This window comes from Mustelus asterias, unplaced genomic scaffold, assembly GCF_964213995.1.
Source record: "Mustelus asterias unplaced genomic scaffold, sMusAst1.hap1.1 HAP1_SCAFFOLD_583, whole genome shotgun sequence".
NCBI lineage: Eukaryota > Metazoa > Chordata > Chondrichthyes > Carcharhiniformes > Triakidae > Mustelus > Mustelus asterias.
The window spans coordinates 246,621-274,600 of NW_027590533.1; the positions used below are offsets into that span (position 1 = coordinate 246,621).

General features: G+C 43.6%; 1 pseudogene; it reads right to left on the reverse strand.

The window, feature by feature from the left end:
- On the reverse strand, positions 1-27,980 carry LOC144487077 (SWI/SNF-related matrix-associated actin-dependent regulator of chromatin subfamily A member 5-like; annotated as a pseudogene).

A 27,980-nucleotide genomic window follows, 5' to 3' on the forward strand; every position in this document is an offset into this window, starting at 1 on the left:
TCAACACCCACCTTGCTGAATTACAATAGAGTCCAGTCTAAGTTTCATTTCAGCATGTTCCACTATCCTTTCCTCCACAGCGTTGTCAGTTATAAATCGGAATACTCTGACTACTTCTGTCTGACCAATTCTGTGGGCGCGATCCTAAAAAAGAACACAATTAAAGTTGGCAGATCCACACAATCAAGTAACAATTTCAATTAACATTCCTCTACATTCAGCTGTAAAAACAGCACATTCATATATTTTCCAGCAAACATTGTTTCTACAAAAGAAATCCAAGAATGTCAAACAAACACTCTGATTATCAAAACCTTGATGTGGAGATGCCGGCGTTGGACTCGGGTAAACACAGTAAGAGGTTTAACAACACCTGGTTAAAGTCCAACAGGTTTATTTGGTAGCAAAAGCCACACAAGCTTTCGGAGCTCCAAGCCCCTTCTTCAGGTGAGTGGGAATTCTGTTCACAAACAGGACATATAAAGACACAAACTCAATTTACATGAATAATGGTTGGAATGCGAATACTTACAACTAATCAAGTCTTTAAGATACAAAGAACGTGAGTGGAGAGAGCATCAAGACAGGCTAAAGAAATGTGTATTGTCTCCAGACAGTGAGACTCTGCAGGTCCAGGCAAGCTGTGGGGGTTACAGATAGTGTGACATGAACCCAATATCCCGGTTGAGGCCTTCCTCATGTGTGCGGAACTTGGCTATCAGTTTCTGCTCAGTGACTCTGCGCCGTCGTGTGTCGTGAAGGCCACCTTGGAGAACGCTTACCCGAATGTCAGAGGCTGAATGCCCGTGACCGCTTTAACCTGGTGTTGTTAAACTTCTTACTGTATCAAAACTTTAACATAGGGATAGGGAATAAATCAACTTCCTAGAAATCTCCAAGCTGATCATAAGCTCGCAAAGATATGATGTCTGGATGGAACCAAAAGAGATGGGGGAGATACTAAATGGTTTTTTTTTTGCATCCGTATTTACTGAGGAAACGGGCATGGAGTCTACGGAAATAGGGCAAACTGGTAGGGCGGTCATGGAACTTTACAGATTCAAGGGGAGGTGGTGCTCACTGTCTTGAGGCAAATCAGAGTGGATAAATCCCCAGGACTGGACAGGGTATTCCCACGGACCTTGAGGGAAGCTAGTGTTGAACTTGCATGGGCCCTGGCAGACATATTTAAAATGTCAGTATTCACGGGGGAGGTGCCAGATGATTGGAGGGTGGCTCATGTTGTTCCGTTGTTTAAAAAAGGTTCCAAAAGAAATCCGGGAAATTATAGGCCAGTAAGTTTGATGTCGGTGGTGGGCAAGTTATTGGAAGGTGTGATAAGGGACAGGGTCTACAAATATTTGAATAGACAAGGACTTATTAGGGAGAGTCAACATGGCTTTGTGCATGGTAGATCATGTTTGACCAATCTATTAGAGTTTTTCGAGGAGGTTACCAGGAAAGTAGATGAAGGGAAGGCGGTGGATGTTGTCTCCCTGGATTTCAGCAAGGCCTTTGACAAGGTCCCTCATGGGAGGTTAGTTAGGAAGGTTCAGTCGCTAGGTATACATGGGGAGGTAGTAAATTGGATTGGACACTGGCTCAATGGAAGAAGCCAGAGAGTGGTTGTGGAGGATTGCTTCTCTGAGTGGAGGCCTGTGACTAGTGGTTTGCCGCAGGGATCGGTGTTGGGTTCATTGTTGTTTGTCATCTATATCAATGATCTGGATGATAATGTGGTAAATTCGATCAGCAAGTTTGCTGATGATACAAAGATTGGAGGTGTAGTGGACAGTGAGGAAGGTTTTCAAAGCTTGCAGAGGGATTTGGACCAACTAGAAAAATGGGCTGAAAAATGGCAAATGGAATTTAACGCAGACAAGTGTGAGATATTGCACTTTGGAAGGACAAACCAAAGAAGACCGTACATGGTAAATGGTAGGACTCTGAAGAGTGCAGTTGAACAGAGGGATCTGGGAATACAGGTACAGAATTCCCTAAAAGTGACGTCACAGGTGGATAGGGTCGTAAAGAGTGCCTTTGGTACATTGGCCTTTACAAATCGGAGTATCGAGTATAAAAGTTGGAATGTTATGGTAAGGTTATATAAGGCATTGGTGAGGCCGAATTTGGAGTATTGTGTACAGTTTTGGTCACCTAATTACAGGAAGGATGTAAATAAGGTTGAAAGAGTGCAGAGAAGGTTCACAAGGATGTTGCCGGGACTTGAGAAGCTGAGTTACAGAGAGAGATTGAATAGGTTGGGACTTTATTCCCTGGAGCGTCGAAGATTGAGGGGAGATTTGATAGAGGTGTATAAGATTTTGATGGGTACCGATAGAGTGAATGCAAGCAGGCTTTTTCCGCTGAGGCGAGGGGAGAAGAAAACCAGAGGGCATGGGTTAAGGGTGAAAGGAGAAAAGTTTTAAGGGAATATTAGGGGGGGCTTCTTCACGCAGAGAGTGGTGGGAGTGTGGAATGAGCTGCCGGATAAAGTGGTAAATGCGGGGTCACTTTGAAAATTTAAGAAAAACTTGGACGGGTTCATGGATGAGAGGGGTGTGGAGGGATATGGTCCAAGTGCAGGTCAGTGGGACTAGGCAAAAAATGCTTCGGCACAGACAAGAAGGGCCAAAAGGCCTGTTTCTGAGCTGTAATTTTCTATGGTTCTATGGCTATCTCCTGCATGTTTTAACCCTCTCTAATTACTCAGTCAACATCAACAATTGTTGCAGCAGGGGAAAACAAAGGAAGCACCTGGACCTATTTAATTATTTCTCAGATGCATTGATTGCAATCCAGTAACTGGCTGTTGGATCAATGAAGCAATTGAGAAACTTGTCACTTCACACTGGGAGGGGAATTAGAATCTCCACTGTGTTTGTGGATTCGAGTCAAGTACTGACAGATGCTCTTCCCTGAAGCATATTAGTCAACCAGCTGAACAATTGGGGAGCCATGCGCCCTTTTGCTGCTCACTATAAACTTCAATTCAACCTTCGCAAATGAGTGAGATTTGAATTCATAAGCCCTTGGTACACGAGGCAATCACGAAGCACTTATTAAAATCCGTGCAACAGTTGTTTTGTGTAAAACTGAATCACGGAAGGCAGTTCCTGACAGTGACACCTCAGCATTCCTGAAACTTAAAATGGATTTCATTTCCAAACTCTCAATTGGATTTGGAAGTTAATTGGTGAGGAGAAACAAGATGCCCAGTCAGCTGAAATCATACCAGGCCAATTCTGAAAACAACCCCACGCTCCATTCAAATAAAGGGAAGCAAACTGAAGACCTTTGCTGAAATATTTCCACCAGTTCAGTCGAGTGGAGTTTTAAAGAAACCATGGGAGCAACACACGGGAGATTTGAGGGGGTATCAGTGGCAGTAAAATACCAAATGTCGCTTGATCAGTGCACTTGGATGTTAAAACCAGCTACAATAGTTATATATTCAACAGTACGTGGCTTTCAGAACACAAATAACTAATCGCTCAGTAACTTACCATAGCTTGGAGGTCAACCTGAGGGTTCCAGTCTGAGACCTATAGGATTACTACATCTGCCGTGGCTAGATTTATACCAAGACCCCCAGCGCGTGTGCTTAACATGAAGATAAACTTTGAGCTCCCAGGACTATTGAAAGCAGAAATAGAATCCTGGAGGGATGAGAGACAAAAGTTAAGCCAGAATTGAACAAACAATTGGACCAATCTTTTTACTAATTGTTGGAAAGTTTCATTTTTAAAAATACAAATAGATGCTAGATTCAAATTTAATATTCATATTTCTTGTTTGAAAACCTTGAGTCAGTTTTGTAACCTTAAGTCTAGAATTCTTACTTAGATAATAGAGCCTCAGATCAATTTAAGAGGTGAGAACTTTCCTCAAACCAACTCAGTTTTGAAAGCACAGGGCAAGAAACATACTTGTCTCTCCTCATGCGGTGTCTGTCCATCCAGTCTACAATCCTCGTAGTTTCTCCACATACAATAATCTTCCAAGATATCCAGCACCCTGGTCATCTGGCTGAAGATCAACACCCGAGAACCGGTGGAAAAGAAGATCATTCATCAGGGTAATCCGTTGATCGGTAGCCAAGAACACAGCGCAGATACACAAATGCTTCAAAAACTTACATCTACTGATTTGGATAATGGAAACCCAATTTCAGTGGGAACAAGCAGGATGTAGAGTCATCTAGTAAACTAGTTATAGTGCAGGAGGCATAAATGAACACACACAACCAACTCCAATTTTATAATTCATACAATGTGAAGTGCCCATGTGACCCAGCTGCCTTGATTGATGGGAATGATTTCAAAGGGTTTATATTCCAGGTGGATTCTAGACGGTGCTGCAGTTTGGGCAGCAAAAATTAAACCCGAATCAAAAAATAGCTGCAATCCCAAACCATGTAATTATTCCATTCACCTTCTCCCAACACGTTAGCCTCCAATTTTCAGAATATTTGGCTCCTGTAACTATTCCCCCGGAAGGAGGAAGGGGCCCATCAAGCATTGCAGAGGCCGGTGATCCAACTCTCCTCATGAAGAATATTTGATGCTAAATCGGCCAGTTGTTGGGAGCCCCCAGCCCCAGTGGATGGCGTGTGGCAGGCCAGAATGACTAAAACAGGATGCTATTTCAGAGCAAGACACACTATTGTTTTAAACAGTCACTAAAACCTGTGAAATAAAAGCGAAATAGATGGAAGCAAAGTTCTGGAAATACTCAGCAGGTCAGGCAGCATCTGTGGAGAGGGGAGTTCTGAAGAGTCATAGTTGACCCTTCGCTGATGCTACCAGATTAGTTGAGTATTTTCAGCAGTTTTTTACTCATTAAAACCTGTGCTGATTTGTAACCCAAAACATCACAGCATGCAACCTGATGTACCTTGCTGCACAGGTCAAATGCTGCCATGGTGTCATCAGTGATCATTTTCAAATTCTTTTGCAGACATCGTCGTTGAAATCCTTGCACGCTTACGAAGGCTCAACATCACAAACCACTTTCATTTACTAAAAATCCTGTTCTATTTTTGATCAGTCTGCAGCACAGGTACAGTACTGCTCCAGAGCATGACAAAGTCTGACATCGGACCCGGAAATGCACAATTAACCATGCAGGCGGTTGTTTACAGCCAATCAATACACCAGGATGTTTGATTTCCCACTCCACCGGATTTCCTTCTATATGGATCGGACTACAGAGAAGTTTTTGTTCAATTCCTCCTGCTCTCCAGAGTCTCAACTAATTTGGTCACGGATTCGAGTTCGAGGGCCTGGCATGCTCTTTGAATTTCCAATCGAATCTGAATCCAAACCTACATCCTCCCAAAATAGGAACTTTAACATTAAGCTAATTCTTAATCCATTGAGACAATGTCATCTATTTCACAAAGCGTGAACTTTATTACTATATTTACTCTCTAATCACAGATTTGTTGAACATATTCTAAAAACCTAATTTGCATTGTGTTTCAGTTTGGTTCTCACCTCAAGGATATTTCAGGAAGCTTCTTTGCCTGTCCTACTGTAACTAAAACCATTGCTGATTCCAGTGTTCGTTGCATATTAATTTACAACACATTTTGGTATATTTTCAATGAATTTCCCTTTACGGCCTGGCAATCGTTAATTTGGGCCTTATGCCTTATGTTGTCCACTCCCCACCCCGTCCGAGCTACTCAAGTATCCACGAAACTATCAAATCACTCCATGTCTCCTCCCTATAGAAAGATTGAAAGACAGAAAGGGAAACAAAAGCCTTGACCAGGCCTGCGGCTGACCTTGCTCCTTCACTTTCCGCAGCAGTTTGACCAGTACCACCATTTTGCCACTGTTAACTACCAGGTGAGTGTCAGTGGTGTAAGGTGAGACAGGTTCAGCTCCGTCAAACAGATAGGGGTGGTTGCAGCACTTGCGCAGTTGCATCAGTCTATTCAATAGACGCATTTTGTCCATTTTCCCTGAGGAGTTCAGGATGTCAATATCCTTCATTAATATCCTGGTGTACCTGTCAGCAAGGCCAGAATTAAAACTCATCAGACCAACTTGGAGAAAAAATCATTTTTTTTAATGGAGCTCAACAGAAAGCAATTACAACCTAAAATGAATGCTTTGTTCTTTCGGTGCCTCGGACAAAGTCTAGGATCCACATTCCAACCCCTCTCACCTACCAGGGAACAGGGTGCTCCATCTAAGCCTCACAGATATAGAAACCCATATCTTACGACTAATACACACTCGACATTTTGTTCTTTGATATAAAGTACAATTCATTCCAGGTGGCCAGGGTTTGAAGGGATGGGAATATTCCTTTTCATCTAACTTGGATGCGAGCAATATGAAGTACTCTGGGATTAAGTATTTGTAACGCAGAAACAGGCCACTTAGATCAACAATTCCAGTTCAGTGTTCATGATAAGAGTCTCCTCACACCTTCGATTTCTTTTTCCATTCTATGTTTAACAAACCTCCCTAAAATGCATCAATATCATGCCTCTCCTTGTGGCAGTGAGTTCCACACTAACCACTCTGCCACTTTCTTTTTTGAATCTTCTCCTAAATTCCTGTTTGATTTATTAGTGACTATTTTATATTTATGGCATCGATCCTGGCATCACCGTGAGGCAATGACATTGTGTTACATCGGGTGCAGTCTCACTTTGAAGGGCTTTGCAGCGTTCTCCTTGACCAACTAGATAGACATGGTTAATAAGTTTGGAGGGGACACCTCACTAGTACCTGATCAGGTGGGTATCAATAATGGGCTGCATTGGGGTTTGAAAGAAGAAAGCCCAAAGCTGAGAGCAAAGTAGTTTGAAAGCAATGTAATAATCACACTTGAATGGCAATCGTCCAATCTGAATTCAATGATGATCTTCTGTTTCGGGAAAAAAATAATGGAAATGACTGAGGGAAGTTAGAATTCCAAACACAAAAATCTTACAGATCAGACGGAAACAAGATGTTCAATAGTAGGGAGTCAGCCTATTATTGGTGCATTGGGTAAAATCACACTCGCTTACACTGGTGAATCTATTCCCTTTGTTCTACAAATGCTCCAATTGTTGATTGAAGTGCAGGACAATTTCAATGAGTTTTTGCAAGATGATGCCATACTTCACAATGCAACACATTAAGATTCACAAGTTGTGCACTCACCATTCCCGTTGCATTTTGCTCAGGCCGACATACATTTTGACTTCCTTTTTTGGCGGCAGGCTCTTTTCTACCTCGGCTTTAATATGTCGGAGGAGGAAGGGTCTCAATACCTAATTCAGGTGAGAATACATGCTTTTTACACACTGATGATGCCCAAGAAGGTCAAGCAAAATAATGCAATGTTACAAAAGCTGCACTGAACAGTTCTGTGGACTGAAGCACAGGTTCAACAAAAACAGCTGAACAAGCCATGGGTTGAAGCACATCTACAGGTGTGGGCTGAATGTTCACTTGATGAAAACACCTACAACTTCAGATTAGATTGTCAACAGCTTTATTCTGCAACAGAACAGATCAGACCTTGGAATCCAACCCTTTATGAGAAAATACAGTAACCATAGAACCATAGAAAATTACAGCTCAGAAACAGGCCTTTTGGTCCTTCTTGTCTGTGCCGAACCATTTTTTACCGAGTCCCACTGACCTGCACTTGGACTATATCCCTCCATACCCCTCTCATCCATCAACCCGTCCAAGTTTTTCTTAAATGTGAAAAGCATTTACCACTTTACCCGGCAGCTCATTCCACACTCCCACCACTCTCTGCGTGAAGAAGCCCCCCCTAATATTCCCTTTAATCTTTTCTCCTTTCTCCCTTAACCCGTGCCCTCTGGTTATATTCTCCCCGAGCCTCAGTGGAAAAAGCCTGCTTGCATTCACTCTATCGATACCCATCAAAATCTTATACACCTCTATCAAATCTCCCCTCACTCTTCTACGCTCCAGAGAATAAAGTTCCAGCCTATTCAATCTCTCTCTGTAACGCATCTTGTCAAGTCCCAGCAACATCCTTGTGAACCTTCTCTGCACTCTTTCAACCTTATTTACATCCTTCCTGTAACTAGGTGACTTTCTTTTGTATATACTTGTAAGAGCTCTTATAGTTTACCCATATATTCCATTTTTAATCAATCTTCTGTGGCCTTTTGCTGGTTTCTAAAACACTCCCAATCCTCAAGCTTGTTACTATTCCCTGTCATATGATAAGCCTCTTCTCTTAATCTAACACAATCGTTAATGCTCTCAATAAGCCACAGATGGATGTTTTTGCAGAGCTTTTATTTCCCAATTTCATTGATAAACATTTAAAGAAAGAATTCAACATTTTCATTGTTCACTATCAACCTTAGCAGGCTCTCCTCTCAAACTTAAAGCCAATTAGATAGGGACAAGATTCTTGTTCATGATTGTGGAAATATGCCACTTGCAGACCACCATATGGAATTCAATTGTGATGCGAATATTTGCCTGTGGATCTTTTACTATGAGATTACCAATTAACCCTGCCTCATTGCACAATACTAGATCAGGGCGGTATGGTGGCTGTGGTTAGCACTACTGCTTCACAGCACCAGGGACCAGGCTTCAATTCTGGCCTTGGGTGACTGTTTTTGGGGAGTTTACATGTTCTCCCCGTGTCTGCGTGGGTTTCCTTTGGGTGCTCCAGTTTCCCCTTTCAGTCTGATGTGCAGGTTAGGTGGATTGGCCATGCTAAATTGCCCCTGAGGTGTCCCAAGATGTGTAGGTTAGTGGGGTAACTAAGTAGGATTAAGGGGATAGTAACCTTAAATGCACTTTCCTCATTCCTCAACAATGTACATTTCTACAACACCTTTAACATAGGTGGCATGGTGGCACAGTGGTTGGCACTCCTGTCTCACAGCGCCAGGGACCCAGGTTCAATTCTGGCCTCGGGTCACTCTCTGTGTGGAGTTTGCGCATTCTCCCCGTGTCTGCTCCGTTTTCCTCCCACATTCCAAAGATGTGCGGTTAGGTTGATTGGCTGTGCTATATAAACCTTTGGTGTCAGTGGGATTGGCGGGGTAAATCAATCGAGGGATTGAGTTTAGGAGTCCGGGGATAATGATGCAGCTTTATAAGACCCTCGTCAGACCCCACTTGGAGTTCTGTGCTCAGTTCTGGTCGCCTCATTACAGGAAGGATGTGGAAAAGTTTGAAAGGGCGCAGAGGAGATTTACAAGGATGTTGCCTGGATTGAGTGGCATGCCTTATGAGGATAGGCTGAGGGAGCGCGGTCTTTTCTCCTTGAAGAGACGAAGGATGAGAGGAGACCAAATAGAGGTGTATAAGAGGTTGAGAGGCATAGATCGGGTGGACTCTCAGAGGCTTTTTCCCAAGGTGGAAATGGCTGCTACGAGAGGACACAGGTTTATGGTGCTGGGGGATAGGTACAGGGGAGATGTTAGGGGTAAGTTTTTCACACAGAGATGGTGGGCGAGTGGAATCGGCTGCCGTCAGTGGTGGTGGAGGCGAACTCAATAGGGTATTTTAAGAGACTCCTGGATGAGTACAGGGAGCTTAATAGGATGGAGGGTTATAGATAGGTCTAGAAGGTAGGGACGTGTTCGGCACAACTTGTGGGCCGAAGGGCCTGTTTGTGCTGTAGTTTTTCTACGTATGTTCCTCAATATGCGGGGTTGGTGCAGACTTGATGGGCCAAATGGCTCCTTCTGCACTGTAGGGATTCTATGATAATAAGATGTCTACAGGATCATCACAGGGGCAATTACCAGACAAATTTGACACCGAGCAACCAAAAAAACCCATTGAGAGGTGACCAAGGAGTTTTGAAAGCAGTGTCTTAAATAAGGATGAGCTGGAGAGGCAGAGAGATTGAGGGAAAGAATTCCAGTGCTTTGGGCTAAACAGCTGAAGGTTGACCATCAGCGATGCACAAATGGAGCAGTGGACAGAACTTGGTTCATGTCAGCAGCAGTTCTGATTAATTGAATCTTCCACGTGGTGCAAGATGGGAGGCTCTTTCGGAAAACCTCGTGCTAATTAAGGGTTTGAACTAGGGCGGGCGATATTATGGTGGTGGTATTGGTAATATTGAGAATATGGGGTTGGAAATGTAGTTCAGGCTCAATTAGGATATCATAATTGCAAAGAGTTTGGTGAAGCCTCAGACAGACAGGAACCAGACAGAGGTTTGGAGTGAATGATTAGGAAATGGAGCTTGTAGTGTGAACAGAAGAGGAGATCAATCCGAGTAATTGTAACCTACCATTCCTCCTCTCCCCCAACCCATTTCAGCTTCTCAAACAGTGGATAGACATTTAAGCAAATAAAAATTATTTTATTTCCCTTACACTGCAACTCCCAAAATGTGACAAAAACACTTTAATTTAGCAAGTCTTCCTGATCAGGAAGCAGTTCTACTGGAGATCCAGCATCAATTGAAATGCTCTTATCAAGGTCGGGATCAGCAATTGGAACAGCCCGTGGGGATGCTTAATGGGCCTTGTTCCCAAGGTCAACTGAGGAATTCAATATATGGCGACAGAAAAAATAATTGAGAGGAAATGAAGCTGAGGAAATCTCTCCCCCTTCACCATATTATGTAATATCTGAAGTGATTCAAATTATTCAGATCTGGGTAAAATGTCCACCCTAATTAAAAAACACCTGTGGTAGTTGCCTACATCGAGTGAAAGGCAATAATTATCTATTCGTGTCATCAATTTCTAAGTTGCCTATTACAGCACCTTAAATGCCATGTTTCCTTCAAGCACTATTTACTGAATGCAAGAACACCTGGTAAATGTTCATTTAGCTTTGTGCCCTTTAACATTTCTAATCCATTCTCAGTGGGATGCAGCTGGACTGGGCAGAAACCATTCTCGTTACACGAATAGAGCCACCACTTAATTCCAGTGGATCGCAGGTAAGTCATGTCTGCAAGAAGTGGTGGCAACTAGAAAATGCTGGAATCCATCAATAAAGAAGAAATAGCAGGCCATCTGGATAAGAATGGTTCGATTAAGCAGACGCAGCATGGATTCATGAGGGGAAAGTCGTGCTTGACGAACTTGTTGGATTTTTATGAAGATGTGACGAGTGCGGTTGACGGAGGGGAACCGGTGGATGCAGTGTTTTTGAATTTCCAAAAGGCGTTCGATAAGGTGCCTCACAAAAGGTTGCTGAAGAAGATTGGGTCACACGGAGTTGGGGGTAGGGTGTTAGCGTGGATTGGGGATTGGCTATCTGACAGGAAGCAGAGAGTCGGAATAAATGGGTGCTTTTCTGGTTGGCGGATGGTAACTAGTGGCGTGTCGCAGGGATCGGTACTGGGGCCTCAACTATTTACCATTTATATAGACGGTCTGGAGGAGGGGACTGAGTGTAGGGTAAGAAAGTTTGCTGACGACACAAAGATAAGGGGAAAAGCGTGTCGTGTGGAGGGCGTAGAAGGTCTGCAGAGAGATTTGGATAGGCTGAGTGAGTGGGTGAGGATCTGGCAGATGCAGTATAACGTTGACAAATGCGAGGTTATTCACTTTGGTGGAAATAATAGCAAATTGGATTATTATCGAAATGGAAAAAAATTTCAACATGCTACTGTGCAAAGGGACCTGGGGGTCCTTGTGCATGAGACGCAAAAACCCAGTCTGCAGGTGCAGCAGGTGATCAAGAAGGCAAATGGGATGTTGGCCTATATCGCAAGGGGGATAGAATATCAAAGCAGAGATGTCTTGCTGCATCTGTACAGGGCATTGGTGAGGCCGCAGCTGGATTACTGTGTGCAGTATTGGTCCCCTTATTTGCGGAAGGATATATGGGTCTTGGAAGGAGTGCAGAGAAGGTTCACCAGGCTGATACCAGAGATGAGGGGTGTTGATTATGAGGAGACTGAGCAGATTGGGTTTGTACTCGTTGGAATTTAGATGGCTGAGGGGGGATCTTATAGAGACCCATAAGATGATGAAGGGGCTGGATAGGGTAGAGGTGGAGAGATTCTTTCCACTTAGAAAGGAAGCTCGAACTAAAGGGCACAGCCTCAAAATAAAGGGGGGTCAGTTTCGGACAGAGTTGAGGAGGAACTTCTTCTCTCAGAGGGTGGTGAATCTCTGGAATTCTCTGCCCACTGAAGTGGTGGAGGCTACCTCGTTGAATCTGTTTAAATCACGGATAGATGAATTCCTGATCGGTAAGGGAATTATGGGTTGTCGGGATCAGGCGGGTAGGTGGAACTGATCCAGTTCAGATCAGCCATGATCTTATTGAATGGCGGGGCAGGCTCGAGGGGCGAGATGGCCTACTCCTGCTCCTATTTCTTATGTTCTTAATCACTTCATAAAAGTCAAATTAATTTGTAATTCACACGCAGTAACTCAAAATTCATCACTGCTCAGGATAAACAGTTCGTAGAATATAGATCCTCAGTTTTTGCCATCACATTTTTAATCAATGAATTAACAGTTCTAAATCTACCAGGGCAAGTCAAAGGCCAGGAATCCTGCAGTGAGTAACTCGCCTCCTTACTCCCCAAAGCTTCTCCACCAGATAGAAAGCATAAGTCAGGGGTGTGATGGTTACTCTCCATTTGCCTGGATGAGTGCAGCTCCAACAACAGTCATGACGTTCAACACCATCCAGGACAAAGCAGCCCACTTGATTGCTGCTCCTTCCACAAACATTCACTCCCTCCACCACCGATGAACAGTGACAGCCGTGTGTACCATCTACAAGATGCACTGCAGGAATTCACCAGGGTTCCTTAGGCAGCACCTTCCAAACTCTCAGCCACGGCCACCTAGAAGGACAAGAGCAGCAGGTACCTGGGGACACCACCACCTGGACGTTTCCCTCCAAGTCACTCATCATCCTGACTTTGGAAACATATCGTTGCTTGTTCACCGTCATTGGGTCAAAAAACCTGGAACTCCTTCCCCAACAGCACTGTGGATGTACCTAGAACTTCAGGGACTGCAGTGGTTCAAGAAGGCAGCTCACCACCACCTTCTGAAGGGCAACTTTGGGATGGCCAATAAATGCTGGTCTAGTCAACGACATCCACACCCAGTAAATGAAGAAAAGAAACCTTGCTGTTTCTTCAAATTAGCCCCAAACACTCTCAAGTCACATCACTTCATCACACAAATATACAACTTTTTGAATAATATTTCTGAGGGCGATGGGCCCGAAATAACTTTGCATTTTAATGACGTCCCAGCATCAGAATACAGATAAGATCAGAAGCTTACCATGTGCAATTGCTCATTGAGCTTCTGGTCCCCGAAGCAGTTGTTTGTGTCAAACCAAGAATCAAAGACCTGCAAAGAACAACAAGTGGCTCTAGTCATGCCAACCCCAAACGTTTTAGCATATTGTGTTACTTCCATCAACGCCACATCCAATGGTTTCAATTATTACATTGTTTATCACTAGAAGATCAAGAATGGCAATTTAAAAAGGTAGCATCCAAATTAGATCGTTCACAAATGATATCATAAAACAGATGCACAGCTGCTCATAACAATTGCAAATCAGTTTCAGCTGGTCAGCATGTGAACAATTTAACATGGAAAAAAATCATTTTTTCCCTTGGACCACCTACTCCCATCTCTGTAACAAGCTACAGTGCACCCACACAGGAAGAATGAGCAGTTAGGCACTCAGTTAGAAACATAGCTTTTCATACTTTAACAAAAATAAATAAATACTAAAATACTTCTGATAGCTAATTTGTGGATTGAGATAGATATGGATAAAGTAAGCTCTCACGCCAGCCTGCTTTTAATGTAAGTTTAGAATTGTGACACAAGGTGACAATTTTGCTCAAGGAAACATCAAGCATGTTAAATACGCTTCACATTGTAAGGCAGATGTGACACTGAGCATCAGGAATGGTCAATAGCAGTTTGAAGGGTTAGAGGAGCAGACATCACCAGTTGGACTCTGCATCGGCACACATATGGTGAATATAGTGCTCACAAAATGTGGGCAGGTGGACAAATTAATACACAGACTGCGGCCATTTAGCTACCTGGCTGCTCCCAATGCAAGGAACAATGGTGTCACACAACACCCTCCAGCAAGTTGGACAGCTTCCCCTGACACTAGCTTCAAAACTGAAAAAGACACAACTTTGCAGCATTCTCTCATGCCTTCCAAAAAGAAATATGTTGAAACACTGTAATTGAACCTTAGACAAACGGTACAGTCACTGTCAAGCTGCTTTTCTCATTTCTTACTGCAGACGAATTGAAGACATCCAGGAGGAGGAAGTTGAGCAGAGCCCAGAGTTCGTGCAGGTTGTTCTGAAGTGGTGAACCCGTGAGCAATAATCCATTTGTTGTTTTGAATTCTCTCACTATTTCAGAGAGCTGTAAATTTAGCAGATTTAAAAACATGACTGTACAAACTGGGTACAAGTTCGAATCATACTACTGGCCCAACTGTAGATTCAGACTGCATTTAAAGGTTCGCTGATCTTTTCGGTGCTTATCCGTGTCTGCCATTTCTCCAATGAATTCAGATATAGTGGCACCAAATGCTTTGCATTTGGAAGCAAAAAGCAAGTGTTGTAATAGTACATCAAGATTACAAACGGTTATCTATAACTTGCAAGACGGGAATATGGAAACTTCCAGAGCCGTCCACAATTGAATGACATTTCTTTCAAATCGAAGCAATGGTTGTGGAAGGAGCAGCTCGTTAAAAAGCAATGGTTGTGGAAGGGGCAGCTGGTTAAAAAGCAATGGTTGTGGAAGGAGCAGCTGGTTAAAAAGCAATGGTTGTCGAAGGAGCAGCTGGTTAAAAAGCAATGGTTGTGGAAGGGGCAGCTGGTTAAAAAGCAATGGTTGTGGAAGGAGCAGCTGGTTAAAAAGCAATGGTTGTGGAAGGAGCAGCTGGTTAAAAAGCAATGGTTGTGGAAGGAGCAGCTGGTTAAAAAGCAATGGTTGTGGAAGGAGCAGCTGGTTAAAAAGCAATGGTTGTGGAAGGAGCAGCTGGTTAAAAAGCAATGGTTGTGGAAGGAGCAGCTGGTTAAAAAGCAATGGTTGTGGAAGGAGCAGCTGGTTAAAAAGCAATGGTTGTGGAAGGAGCAGCTGGTTAAAAAGCAATGGTTGTGGAAGGAGCAGCTGGTTAAAAAGCTTTTAAAACAAGAGCACACTACAGTCTGAATCAGCAGATCTGATCTTTGATTTTCAATTCAAAAATTTCCACTCCACTCTTCCACTAGTGTTAAAACACAGAGATTAACTATCGAGCCTAAATAATTGATGGTGCAATTACTTTCCCAGACGTTTCTGAACCCCTGGAGTAATTTGGTTGAATATGGCACAGCGGTTCGCACTGGTGCCTCACAGCAACAAGGACCAAAGAACAAAGAACAATACAGCACAGGAACAGGCCCTTCGGCCCTCCAAGCCCGCGCCGCTCCCCGGTCCTGGATTGAATCCTGAATCCAGGATCCCCGCCCAATTTTCCAGCCTATCTACATCCTGATATCCTATCCACCGAGCTGTCCCTCACAGCTACGATGCTTTGTTCATCACAACCTATTAACTCACCCCCACCCCCCCCATTCCAGACCATGTGATCTCCAGGGAGAGGCGAAAACCCAGAGTGAAAACCCCAGGGCCAATATGGGGAAAAAAATCTGGGAAATTCCTCTCCGACCCCCTGTGGCGAGCGAAACGAGTCCAGGAGATCACACTGGCCCTGATCAGAAAATGCTTCCCAACCCTATTCATTTCCACTTCTGCTTTACGAACACCATCTGAATTCCCTGCCCCCGAGACAGGTTCCCAACTATCCGCAGTCTCGCTCTGTACTGGCACCAGCAAGATGATCATAGAATGAAGCCTTGAAACGAGAAACAAAGAACAATTAGCCCGCGCCGCTCCCTGGTCCAAACTAGACCACTCTTTTGTATCCCTCCATTCCCACTCCGTTCATATAGCTGTCTAGATAAGTCTTAAACGTTCCCAGTGTGTCCGCCTCCACCACCTTGCCCGGCAACACATTCCAGGCCCCCACGACCCTCTGTGTAAAATATGTCCTTCTGATATCTGTGTTAAACCTCCCCCCCGCTCACCTTGAACCTATGACCCCTCGTGAACGTCACCACCGACCCGGGGAAAAGCTTCCCACCGTTCACCCTATCTATGCCTTTCATAATTTTATACACCTCTATTAAGTCTCCCCTCATCCTCCGTCTTTCCAAGGAGAACAACCCCAGTTTCCCCAATCTCTCCTCATAACCAAGCCCCTCCATACCAGGCAACATCCTGGTAAACCTCCACTGTACTCTCTCCAAAGCCTCCACGTCCTTCTGGTAGTGTGGCGACCAGAACTGGAAGCAGTCTTCCAAATGCGGCCGAACCAACGTTCTATACATCTGCAACATCAGACCCCAACTCTTATACTCTATGCCCCGTCCTATAAAGGCAAGCATGCCATATGCCTTCTTCACCACCTTCTCCACCTGTGACGTCACCTTCAAGGATCTGTGGACTTGCACACCCAGGTCCCTCTGCGTCTCTACACCCTTTATGGTTCTTCCATTTATCGTGTAGCTCCTCCCTACATTATTCCCACCAAAATGCATCACTTCGCATTCATCAGGATTGAACTCCATCTGCCATTTCTTTGCCCAAATTTCCAGCCTATCTATATCCTTCTGTAGCCTCTGACAATGTTCCTCACTATCTGCAAGTCCCGCCACTTTTGTGTCGTCCGCAAACTTACTGATCAAACCAGTTACTCCTTCCTCCAGATCATTTATATAAATCACAAACAGCAGAGGTCCCAATACAGAGCCCTGCGGAACACCACTAGTCACAGGCCTCCAGCCGGAAAAAGACCCTTGCACTACCACCCTCTGTCTTCTATGACCAAGCCAGTTCTCAGTGTTTGATTTCCGGCTTCGGTAACTGTGTGGAGTCTACATGTTCTCCCCATGTCTGTGTGGGTTTACTCCAGATGCTCCGGTTTCCTTCCACAGTCGGAAAGACATGCTGGTTAGGGTGCATTGGCTGTGCTAAATTCTCCCTCATTGTACCCGAACAAGCGCCAGAGTGTGGCGACCAGGGGATTTTCACAGTAGCTTCTTTACAGTGTTAATGTAAGCCGACTTCTGACACTGATAAACTTTAACTTAAAAAATATTTGTCTGCATTGGATTGTGAGATTAAAGCGCTCTTTTCCTCAAGATTCGCATTCCATCTGTGACAATAAATAACCCTTTTAATTTAGCTCTTAAAGCTTTAATGGAAGTGCGAAGGAGCAGTGAAAGCAGCAAATAACAATTATATTCACCATTAGTACTCAAAATGTATCATTTTCCTTCATTTCAAAATCTCTATTCCTGGATTTCCCTCCAACCTTTTTTTTCCAAGCTTCCTGTCCTTCGTTATCTCATTCACCAGAGAACAGTCACTTCCATCCACACTGAATTATTTTTTACTGTTCTTTGCCACTCCGTCTTACCCCGTCTTTGCATTCCCCTCTCCAGGGGAACAGTGTGCAGCAAACTTCTGTGCCTCATTTTCTGTCTGGTGCCACACATAACTGCACCTTGCTCAAAAATAACCTCACTCCATGATATATAACCGAGAATGTGACACATGGTTTACAAAGTTTTAAAGTTTATTTATTAGTGGCACAAGTAGGCTTACATTAACACTGCAATGAAGTTACTCTGAAAATCCCCTCGTCGCCACACTTCGGTACACTGAGAATTTAGCACGGCCAAAGCACCAAACCAGCAATTTTTTTGGACTGTGGTAGGAAACCGGAGCACCCGGAGGAAACCCACGCAAACACGGTGAGAACGTGTAAACTCCAAAAACACGATGACCCAAGCTGGGAATCGAACCTGGGTCGCTGGCGCTGTGAGGCAGCAGTGCGAACCATCGAGCTACCATGTCGCCCCCTGCTCATGCCCCCATGCTACAAATCAAGCCTGCGTTTCTCCCCAATTCACCTGAAGATGAGGCAAAAAATGTAGCATTCACGACAATGGTAGCCATTAACTCTGGTGGTAATGGACGGGATGGGGAAGAGAGCAGAGTAAATGAAGGGGAAACAAACCTTGGATTTCTCATTTTTGATCCTGTCGGCTTCATCTATAACCAGATATCGCCAATTAAATATTTTGAAAACAGGTTTCTCCCTGATGAGCACTTCATACGACGTCACACAGACATCCCACTCTCCAGGAAGGAGGACATCTCTGATGAAAGCTGCCTGATGAAGTAAGAAGTGGGTTACATTTCAGTTTTCCAAACACCAGAAATTTATTTTTCTGGAATACAATTGGGATGCATCAGAAACAGATCTGATCACAGGCATTAATCAGACAAATTTAGCTGAATAAAACACTGACGTTGGGATTTTACAGCCCCGCCAGCAGTGAGCAGTGTCAAGGGCAGGACGGGGAAAGGTGGAGAGCGGCCAAAGGGCAATTGGCTCTTGGCAACTCTCCAAACCCTAGAATCCCTACAGTGCAGGAAGAGGCCATTCTGCCCATTGAGTCTGCACCGACCACATTCCCACCCAGGCCCTATTCTCCAAACCATAGAATCCCTACAGTGCAGCAAGAGGCCATTCGGCCCATTGAGTCTGCACCGACCACAATCCCACCCAGGCCCTATTCTCCAAACCATAGAATCACTCTCTGTCTGGAGCTCGCTCTGTCTGTCTCTCACCCCCTCTCTCCCTTTCTTTCTATTTCATGGCCTCCTCGATCTTTCTCCAGCTCTCCCTCTCTGTCGTCCAGAAGATGAAATCTCCTATTACTGGAGCGGACTCAGTCCATCGGAATCTAGTGGCTTATAGATGCAGAATTTTAACTGCAGGATCTATGGGACTGTATTAGTTAGAACAGAATAGAATAGAATAGAATCCCTATAGTGCAGAAGGAGGCCATTCGGCCCATCGAGTCTGCACTCACCACAATCCCACCCAGGCCCTATTCCCGTAACTCCACATATTTATCCTGTTAACCACCCCCCCCCCCCCCCGACACTAGGGTTAATTTAGCATGGCCAATCAACCTCACCTGCACTTGTTTGGACTGTGAGACTTCTGACGAAGGAGCAGCGCTCCGAAAGCGAAAGGCATTTGCTACCAAATAAACCTGTTGGACTTTAACCTGGTGTTGTTAAAACTCTTGCTGTGAGGCAGCAGTGCTAACCACTGTGCCGCCACTTCAAGATGTTCCAGCGCAGCACACGATTTTCCCTGCCACTGATGGGGCTGGAAAATCCCGCCCAGAGTGTTGCAAAGCAAGGAGAGAGCAATAAATTACTATATAATTGAACATATTTGCAAATCTACACTCAAACGTTGTATGCGTGGCAAATCTCGGATTTTAGTTCCGCAGAGCAAAGAAAAGCTGATCTCCAAAGCCAGTCTGAAGGAACCTTGAGTGCTGACGTTAACACTGGCGACAGATCCATTCTCCGCATGCATGTTGAAAACATGTTTTTGAGAGAGTCGACGAAAGTAAATTCAATCCAGTGAAAGGCAGGATGAATATTAAAGATTGAACAATGGCCAAATACAACATTTCAATTTGTTAAGTCCAAATTTATTAAAATTGTATCCCAGGTTTCATGAGTCCTTCATTTATTGTACTTTTATGACACAAAGTGCTTGTTCACACAACTGCAATGCTCGTGGTTATTTATTCAGCAATTTTAACAAGGTCATAGAGGTTTACAGCATGGAAAAAGCCCCTTCAGCCCAACTTGTCAATGCTGCTCTTTTTTAAAAACCACTTAGCTAGTCCCAATTGCTCACGTTTGGCCCATATCCCTCCATACCCATCTTACTGTCTAAATGCTTTTAAAAAAAACAAAATTGTACCCGCCTCTATTACTACCTCTGGCAGCTTGTTCCAGACTTTCACCACCCTCAGTGAAAAAGTTGCCCCTCTGGACCCTTTCCTATCTCTTCCCTCTCAGCTTCAACCTACGACCTCTAGTTTGACTCCCCTACCTTTGGGAGATATTCCAAAATTTGCCGTTATGGTTCATGGGTCAGTGTTTAGTTGTAAAAAGAATCTTGCTCCCCCGTGAATGAACTGACTCTCTCGCGACTTGCCCAACAGATGCTGTCTGTCCTTTGGTACCTCACCCTAGCAGCTTTTTCACACACAAGTTTTGACAGCAAGTGCTTGCGGATTACTTAATTCCTATTTGGTAATTGACAGATGTCGAGATAGCAACCAGCTTCAAGAAACGTGGCTGTTTCTTATTGTTCCGATGCTGGGGCAGCAAGGGTAGTTGTACTTTCCCACTGGGGTCGGCTAACATGTGGCAGGAGATCCAACAAGCCCTGCAAGGATTACTTCCACAACGTGCAATGCATTTTCATATTAAACTCCATGCATCAGCTGTATTTTCCAACAGTATTTTTGGGAACATAAAACGGAGTTCTTACCCTTTGATCCTTGTCATCTATTAAACAAATAGCTCGAAGAGTCGGTATCCATCTTTTGAACTCAAGCATCCAGTTGTGCAGTGTAGACTTGGGGACTAGAACCATGTGAGGTCCAGGAATGTTTATATAATGTTTCATCTACCCAAGAAGAGCAATAGTTTGCAAAGTCTTCCCGAGACCCTGTTAAACAAAGTAAAACAATTAATTTTCTTAGAATCAAAGACTGTTTTTTCATCAGTTGAAGCATTTCTGTAATGTACTGGAAGAAACCATTCACCCCATCAAGTTTGTTCTGCAATTTAATTCGATCATAGCTTATCTACATCGTAACTCCATTTATCTGCCTTGGTTCCATTTCCCTTCACACTAATCTAACAAAAACCTTCGTCTCAGTTTTGACATGTCCAGACTAACCATGTCTCAAGTTTTTTATAAAATAAAAAGCTAGGTTTTGACAGGAAGGAGGAGAAAACAAACGTTCCAGGTTTCCGCTAATCTTTGAATGGTACACCCTCGAACATCCGGGAGAAGATACTTGTTCCCTATTTAGAAACATCGAAGATAGGAGCAGGAGGAGGCCATTTAGCACTTCGAGCCTGCTCCGCCATTCATTACGATCATGTCGGATAATCCAACTCAATAGCCTCATCCTGCTCCCCCCCCCCCCAATAACCTTTGATCCCATTCACCCCAAGTGCTTTACCGAGCCGCCTCGTGAATACATATAATGAATGCTTCACCCCGTTTTGAACCGGGAACCTTTCACGTGAGGCGAACGTGATAACCAGTACACTACAGAGACAATTATCTTATGAAATCCTTTAAACTAAACATCTCACATGCCGACACCAAACAATTGTTATGTCTACAATCAATGTGTATTCATACCGTTTCATCTGCCAGGATACCATTAATGCCATTCTCAGATAAAGAAATTAGCCAATTCAGTCCACGGATCTGAGAGTCGCGGAGTTTCCCTCCTTTTACATCTGTGGAAGAGACCCCAAACATTAAGAGCCTTCAACCGTTGCAAGAGATTGCACAGAATACAGCTCAAGGGGAAATGAAATCAGTGCCATGACCAAAAGGAAAAGTATTACTGTTTCAGGAACCATTGAACTGAAAGCACCAAGATAGCTTGAGACAACAAAAAGCAAGCACCACAATCCATTTGGTATTAGGGTCTCAATGTTTGCATGAAGAATGTCAGCGTTCAGACGCAGGCTCCAAAACAAAGGTGGTCATTTTCACCACGACTACTACCATTCTATAGCAGCTAAATTGACCAATAAAACAAGGCCAAAGTATATACAGAAAAATAAACTGTTAAACAGAGCACCTCAGCTTCACTAAGGCAAGTATGAGCAAGATTGGGAGGGCAGAGAGAAGTATTGATGGTGAGCAACCAGTTTACTGGGCTTTGACTGCTTTGTAAGAAATCATTGCATGGACATTACTGGGATTTTTAATATGTTATGAGTATTTGGAGCATTGCGTGCAGTTCTGGTCATCACACTACCAGAAGGACGTGGAAGCTTTGGAGAGAGTGCAAATAAGGTTCACCAGGATGTTGCCGGATCTCAAGGGTGTTGGCTATGAGGAGAGGTTGAATAAACTAGGACTGTTTTCATTGGAAAGACAGAGGCTGAGGACAGACCTGATAGAGGTGGACACAATGATGAGAGGCATAGGCAGGGTGGATAGCCAGAAGCTTTTTTCCAAGGGTGGAAGTGTTAATTACAAGGGGGCGCACGTTCAAGGTGAGAGGGATAAAATTTAAGGGAGATGTGTGGGGCAAGTTTCTCACAGAGTGGTGGGTGCCTGGAATGCACTACCAGGGGAGGTGATGGAAGCAGGCACATTAGCAACATTTAAGAGGCATCTCAACGGGTAAATGAATAGCGAGGGAATAGAGGGATGCAGACCCAAATAAGGACAGAAGGGTTTTTCTTTATTTGAGTAAGGGCATCATGATTGGCACAGGCTGGGAGGGCTGGAGGGTCTGTCTTGTGCTGTACTTTTCTTTGTTCTTTGATTGGGGAAATGCCATTTGGGAGAACAGATCATTCAGCTCACCATTTCATAGGGGAAGGAACTGATTATACATGATTCTCAACACCAAAAGGACAGCATGTTACATGTACGCAATCTGTATGATAATCCAATTATTCCTCATGAAAACAGATGGTTCCTTTACATGTGGCGCACACTAACATGTTAAAATGGCTGCTGGGACCCCATGAAAAATAAGTTGCAGCAGTTTCTACTCAGTTCCTTGGGAGCACTGGTTGAGAGGGCAAAGCTGAACAAAACAAAGAGCAAGGTGAAATGCTGAGATATGAAACACATGTCATACTGGCATGAGGGAGATCTTTCAGCTTTACCCTGCATTTTATTCATGCTGAATCTGACCTCAAAATACTCAATATCGACAATATCCAGTCAGAAAATATGATGTCAGATTACAAGTTCGGCTGGAGTGAGTCCGTGGTGTCTGTCAGCATGAGTAGATTGTTCCATTAAAAAGAACCCTTATGCCAATAAACACAGCCAATTAAACCAGGAGAACGGGAGGTGCTGTTTTTGGAGATTTAATTACAACAGTCTCAAATGTCCCACAAGTCTAATTGTGACAAAATTGAATACTGCACATCGATGAATGGTGACTGAAAATGTGACAGCAATTGAGGAAAGCTAGTGAAAACTGAGCTACATTAACTCATGTATGAAATAATGAATAAAATGGCTTTACGCACATGATGGGGATTCTTCAAACCTTGTGCAGACATTGGTTGTCTTGTTGTTTTCTGACAGTAGCTCTTCATCCTCTTCCTGTTCCGTACGACGATGCCGATAGCTAAGAATTAAAAGTGAATTGTTTTGTGCGGGGGGTTACTATTACTTTCCAAACCATTTTAAAAGAGCTGTTACTGCAGTCAATTTCAAATCCACAATCACTTCAGAATAAACAGCACCGTACAAATTATTTTGGAGATTGTGCATCACTTTTGTGGTGAAGATTAGTACATAGAATCCTAAAGTGCAGAAAGAGGCCATTTGGCCCATGGAGTCTGCACCGGCCTCAATCCCACCCAGACCCTATCCCCATGATGCCATGCATTTACCCTCGCTAGTTCCCCTGACACTAAGGGGCAATTTAGCATGGCCAATTCACCTAACCCTAATCTTTGGACAGCGGGATGAAACCGGAGCACCCGGAGGAAACCCACGCAGACATGGGGAGAATGTGCAAACTCTCTACAGACAGTGACCCAAGCCGGGAATCGATCCAGGGTCCCGGGCGCTGAGGGGCAGCAGTGCTAACCACTGCCACACTGCCACCCTAACTACTGTGCCACCGTGCCCTACGTACAGCATGTTATTGAACTAAGATTCAAAATTGCAATTAATGCAGGTGGCCATTGTTTTAATTTAAAGTTGATTCCAAACATAAACTTTGAAATCTACTGTTATGTAAATACTCTCCCAAGACCTTGGTAGATTACACAGCATATTAGTACTTTTTAATTTAATTCGGTAGTTACACATGTATAATCTTTTGTGCCAATGGTTGTCAACAGACTCTTCAATCATACATGTGACACATGTAATAACATCCGTGTTTTAATGCAAGGTTGACAGGAATTCCACGCCTGTTATACGGATGCAGGATATTTGAACACTTGGTGACGAAGATGCTGTTTCAACTTTAAAAAGGCAGAGAAAAGGTGTCGGCCATGCAACCTCAGACATCTGTTTATTCAATTAAATCATGCCTGCTGTTGCTTCATATCACTTGACAGTGCAGCCAACAAAGAAAAAAATCCATTCAGAAAATTTAACACCCACAGCCATTTGGGGCAGACCTTTCCACCAAGTGGAACGAAATAGCCCTCACTTTCAATCCTAACTAACCTCGTTCTAATATTAAGATATGCCCCTTGAACCAGATTTCCCTCAAAAGAAATTAGTCTCTGTATCTACCCTCTCAAATCCCCTAATCATTTTAAACACCTCAATTTGGTCACTCTATAATACTCTAAACTCAACGGAATGAAATCCAGATTGACGGAACATGTTATGTTCTCATAACCTGACACTAAGGCCAGATAGCATTCCGGCGCCAGACCAATATTACTTTCCTGAGGTTCGTTGCCCAGAACCAAAGGCAGTACTCCAGCTGAGGTTTGACCAAGGCTCTGTACAACTTCCTCATTTTTCATCCCAATCTATTTTGAGATAAATGCAATCTTCCTCTTAGCATATTCCATTATCTTTTGTAACAGCGCAGTAATATCATGTTATTTGTATATATGGAAACTCAAATCTCTTTTGCTCCTCCACAACTAATCTCTCTTGTCGAAAACACTTAGATTTGCCTTTCTCAGTTCCAAAGTGGGTGGCCTCACACTTCTCCACACTGAATTACAGCTTTGCCCACTCACTGGGCTATGCCCTCTTTGCAACTCCATCATATGATCCCAATTTGTGGTTGCTCCTAACCTAGTCTGCAAATCTGGATGAAGCAGTAAAGAGTTATATCCAAATCACTGAAAGCAGAGGCCCCAAAACCTCAAGGAGGAATGAAAGCTTCACTTCCATCGTTCTACTTTGACCCCAACATTAACGCCTCTTTGGCCTTCAAACGCCAGGAACACTTTCCAAGTTGAAATCTCTCAGAATTTGCATCATGAATCCAAAAACACATTGCCTGGAATATATCTTACTCTCCAACCGACAGAAGCGTCTGTTTCTCATCTTTCTTTAATCGAGGGCGCCCGGGTTTCATCTTTAAAGGAGACTTTGGAGTTTTCTGTGCAGCAGGTTGGATAAAGTGGGCAAAAAGCTCGGTCTGTTGCAGCAGATAATCAAATCTGTCGAACAAGAAAAAAAATGTTAATAAGAAAATAAAGCATTTAGAATTAACGTGACAAGAGTGTGCAAACACATCTCATTTAATCTACAGGCAATCTACAGTTCTCCTTGTGGGGGCTGCAGATTTGTTTTTATTGAGGCATAATAGTACGTGCCTTTGGAAAACAGCCTTTCACCTGGTATTACTTCGTAAATTGGGCAACTGAGTAACATTTGGGTGAGGTGGGGAAAGAAGAATAAAGACAACCCTCTCTGCTGTGGGGCTATTAAATCATTCCCACTGTAATTGAGATTTCACTTTGTGCTAGTAAATTCAAAAATGCTCTTCAAACACAACCTATATTTCTACATACAGGATAGTACAGAAATGTGTATAGTACTATACGTGACAGCCTCAAATTTAGCACTGTTCATGTTTAACTCTCTATAAAAAAGTGTTAAAAGCACAAGTTAGTCGAATGTTTGTGTGGGCAAGAGGAGGAAGCTTGGTGGTTAAAATCTGATGGTAAAAACAGCCATTTATCGACCACAATATTTCTGAAATTGCTTAGTAGTTAATAACCTCTATTCTATAGCATTTCCAATGGTTTGCTGCCACTACCCTGAAGCTAAAATTGCTCCATTTGCTCAGAGGATATTGCAAAACCAAAGCAAGAGTGTCCAAGTTTAAAAAGTCAACACCTGTTCAATTTTGAGAGATTTAAAATATGATTCGTTCCATCCATGAAGCACTGGGGAATATTTATACAGTTAATATTTATACAGTTGAACAATGCAAAAAGACAACTGATTGCTGATTTGAAAAGGCCACAATTCCACTTATCGCACCCCACAAAAAGGAGGGTCATGGGACGTGGGCATCACTCGCTAGACCGGCATCCATTACCCTCAAGGTGGGGGTGGTGAGCAGCCTTCTTGAACAGCTGCAGTCTGTGTGGTACGTACACCAACAATGGACGAGGAAATGGAGTTGAAGCCCAAGATGAGCAATGATCAAACTGAATGGCAGAGCAGGCTCGAAGAGCCATGTGGTCTACTCTTGCCCCTCCTAGTGTTGTCTTCCATCTGCTGTCCTTGTTGTTCTAGGTGTTAGAGGTCATGGATTTGGAAGGTGCTGCCAAAGGAGCCTTGAAAAGATACTGTCGTGCATCTTGCGTATGGTTCACACTGCTGCCAATTTATGGGTGGTGAATGGAGTGACAATCAAGTGGCTGCTTTGCCTTGGAAGGTGCTGAGTTCCTTGAATGTTGTTGGGACTGCACTCATCCAGGCAAATGAAGGATATTCCTTCACACTTCTAACTCCTGCCTACGGATTATGGATAGGTTTTGGGGATTTAAGTGGTGGGTCATTCGCCATAGAATTCCCAGCCTCTGACCTACTCTTGTAGCTCTCAGTAATTATCTGCTCAGTTCAGTTTCTGGTCAATGGTAACCCCCAGAATGCTGATGGCGGAAGATTCAACAATGGTAAAGCGGCTGATTATTAAGGGGGAAAATGGCTCGAGTCTCTCTTGTTGGAGATGAGCATTGCCTGGCACTCGGGTGGTGCACAAGTGAGTTGCCACTTCTCAGTCCAAGCCTGAACATTATCCAGGTCTTGCTGCGTGCAAGAAGAGGGTGCTTCGATATCTGAGGAGCTGCAAACTGTACAAAACGTAGTGCAATTCTCATCTGTAAACACCCTTACTTCCGACCTTATGATGAAGCAGCTGAAAAAGTTTGGGCCTCGGGCACCACCCTGAGGAACTCCTACAATCATGTCTTGGGGCTGAGATGATTGACCTCCAACATTTACAACCATCTTCTTTTGTGTGAGGTATGACTCCAGCCAGTGGACAGCTTTCCTGATTCCCACTGAGTTCAATTTTGCTAGGTCTTCTTGATGCCACACTGAGTCAAATATCCCCTCAATGTCATGGACGGCCATTCACCTCACTGCCACAACACAAATAGGACACAAAACCTCTGCTTAGTTTAAAGCATCACAACACAAGGAACGGGGAAATATCAATCAACTTTAAAAGGCCACTACTTACTGAAGAAGCATATATCTCACCTATCAGTTATGGTTACCACATTATCATCGTCTTCTGAGGACATTATCATTGCTGATCTAACAATAGTTTGATCCTTCTGCAAGTTGGCCATATTCTAAGTTATCTAATATTGAATGATGTGCATCATTCAGCGAATGAAAGACTGCAATTGCCAGTACCAGCTTTCAAAAATGGGACTAACCACCCTGTGAAGTCAGGATACTGAAATTCCTCCGAAGGAAATTCAGGCTGAAAGTATTGCGAATCAGCACTGATGGACGAGGATTAAATGGGCTCCTGCTCGAAAAGATGGAGCGGTAAAGCTCAAAATTTTAAAACTAGACCAGCACCCTCGAGCAAAGCTGTACTTTCTCTGGCTTGTGGCAGTAATGCACAGCTGGTTCCCCCAAGATGATAACCTCATCAATTCTAATTTGTTAACTATTTGATCCAAATTAAAATGAATGTAAAGCAAAGAGACTTTCCATGTATGAATGAATTGCAATACTATGTACAAATGAAAATAATTTTAACAAATGCTTCCTTTACTTATTTACCATTTTTTCTTCATCGGCCGGATCCTCCTCTTTCACCTCTGGCTTAGGCACTTTGAATATAAATGCTGCATCAACACGGTCCAT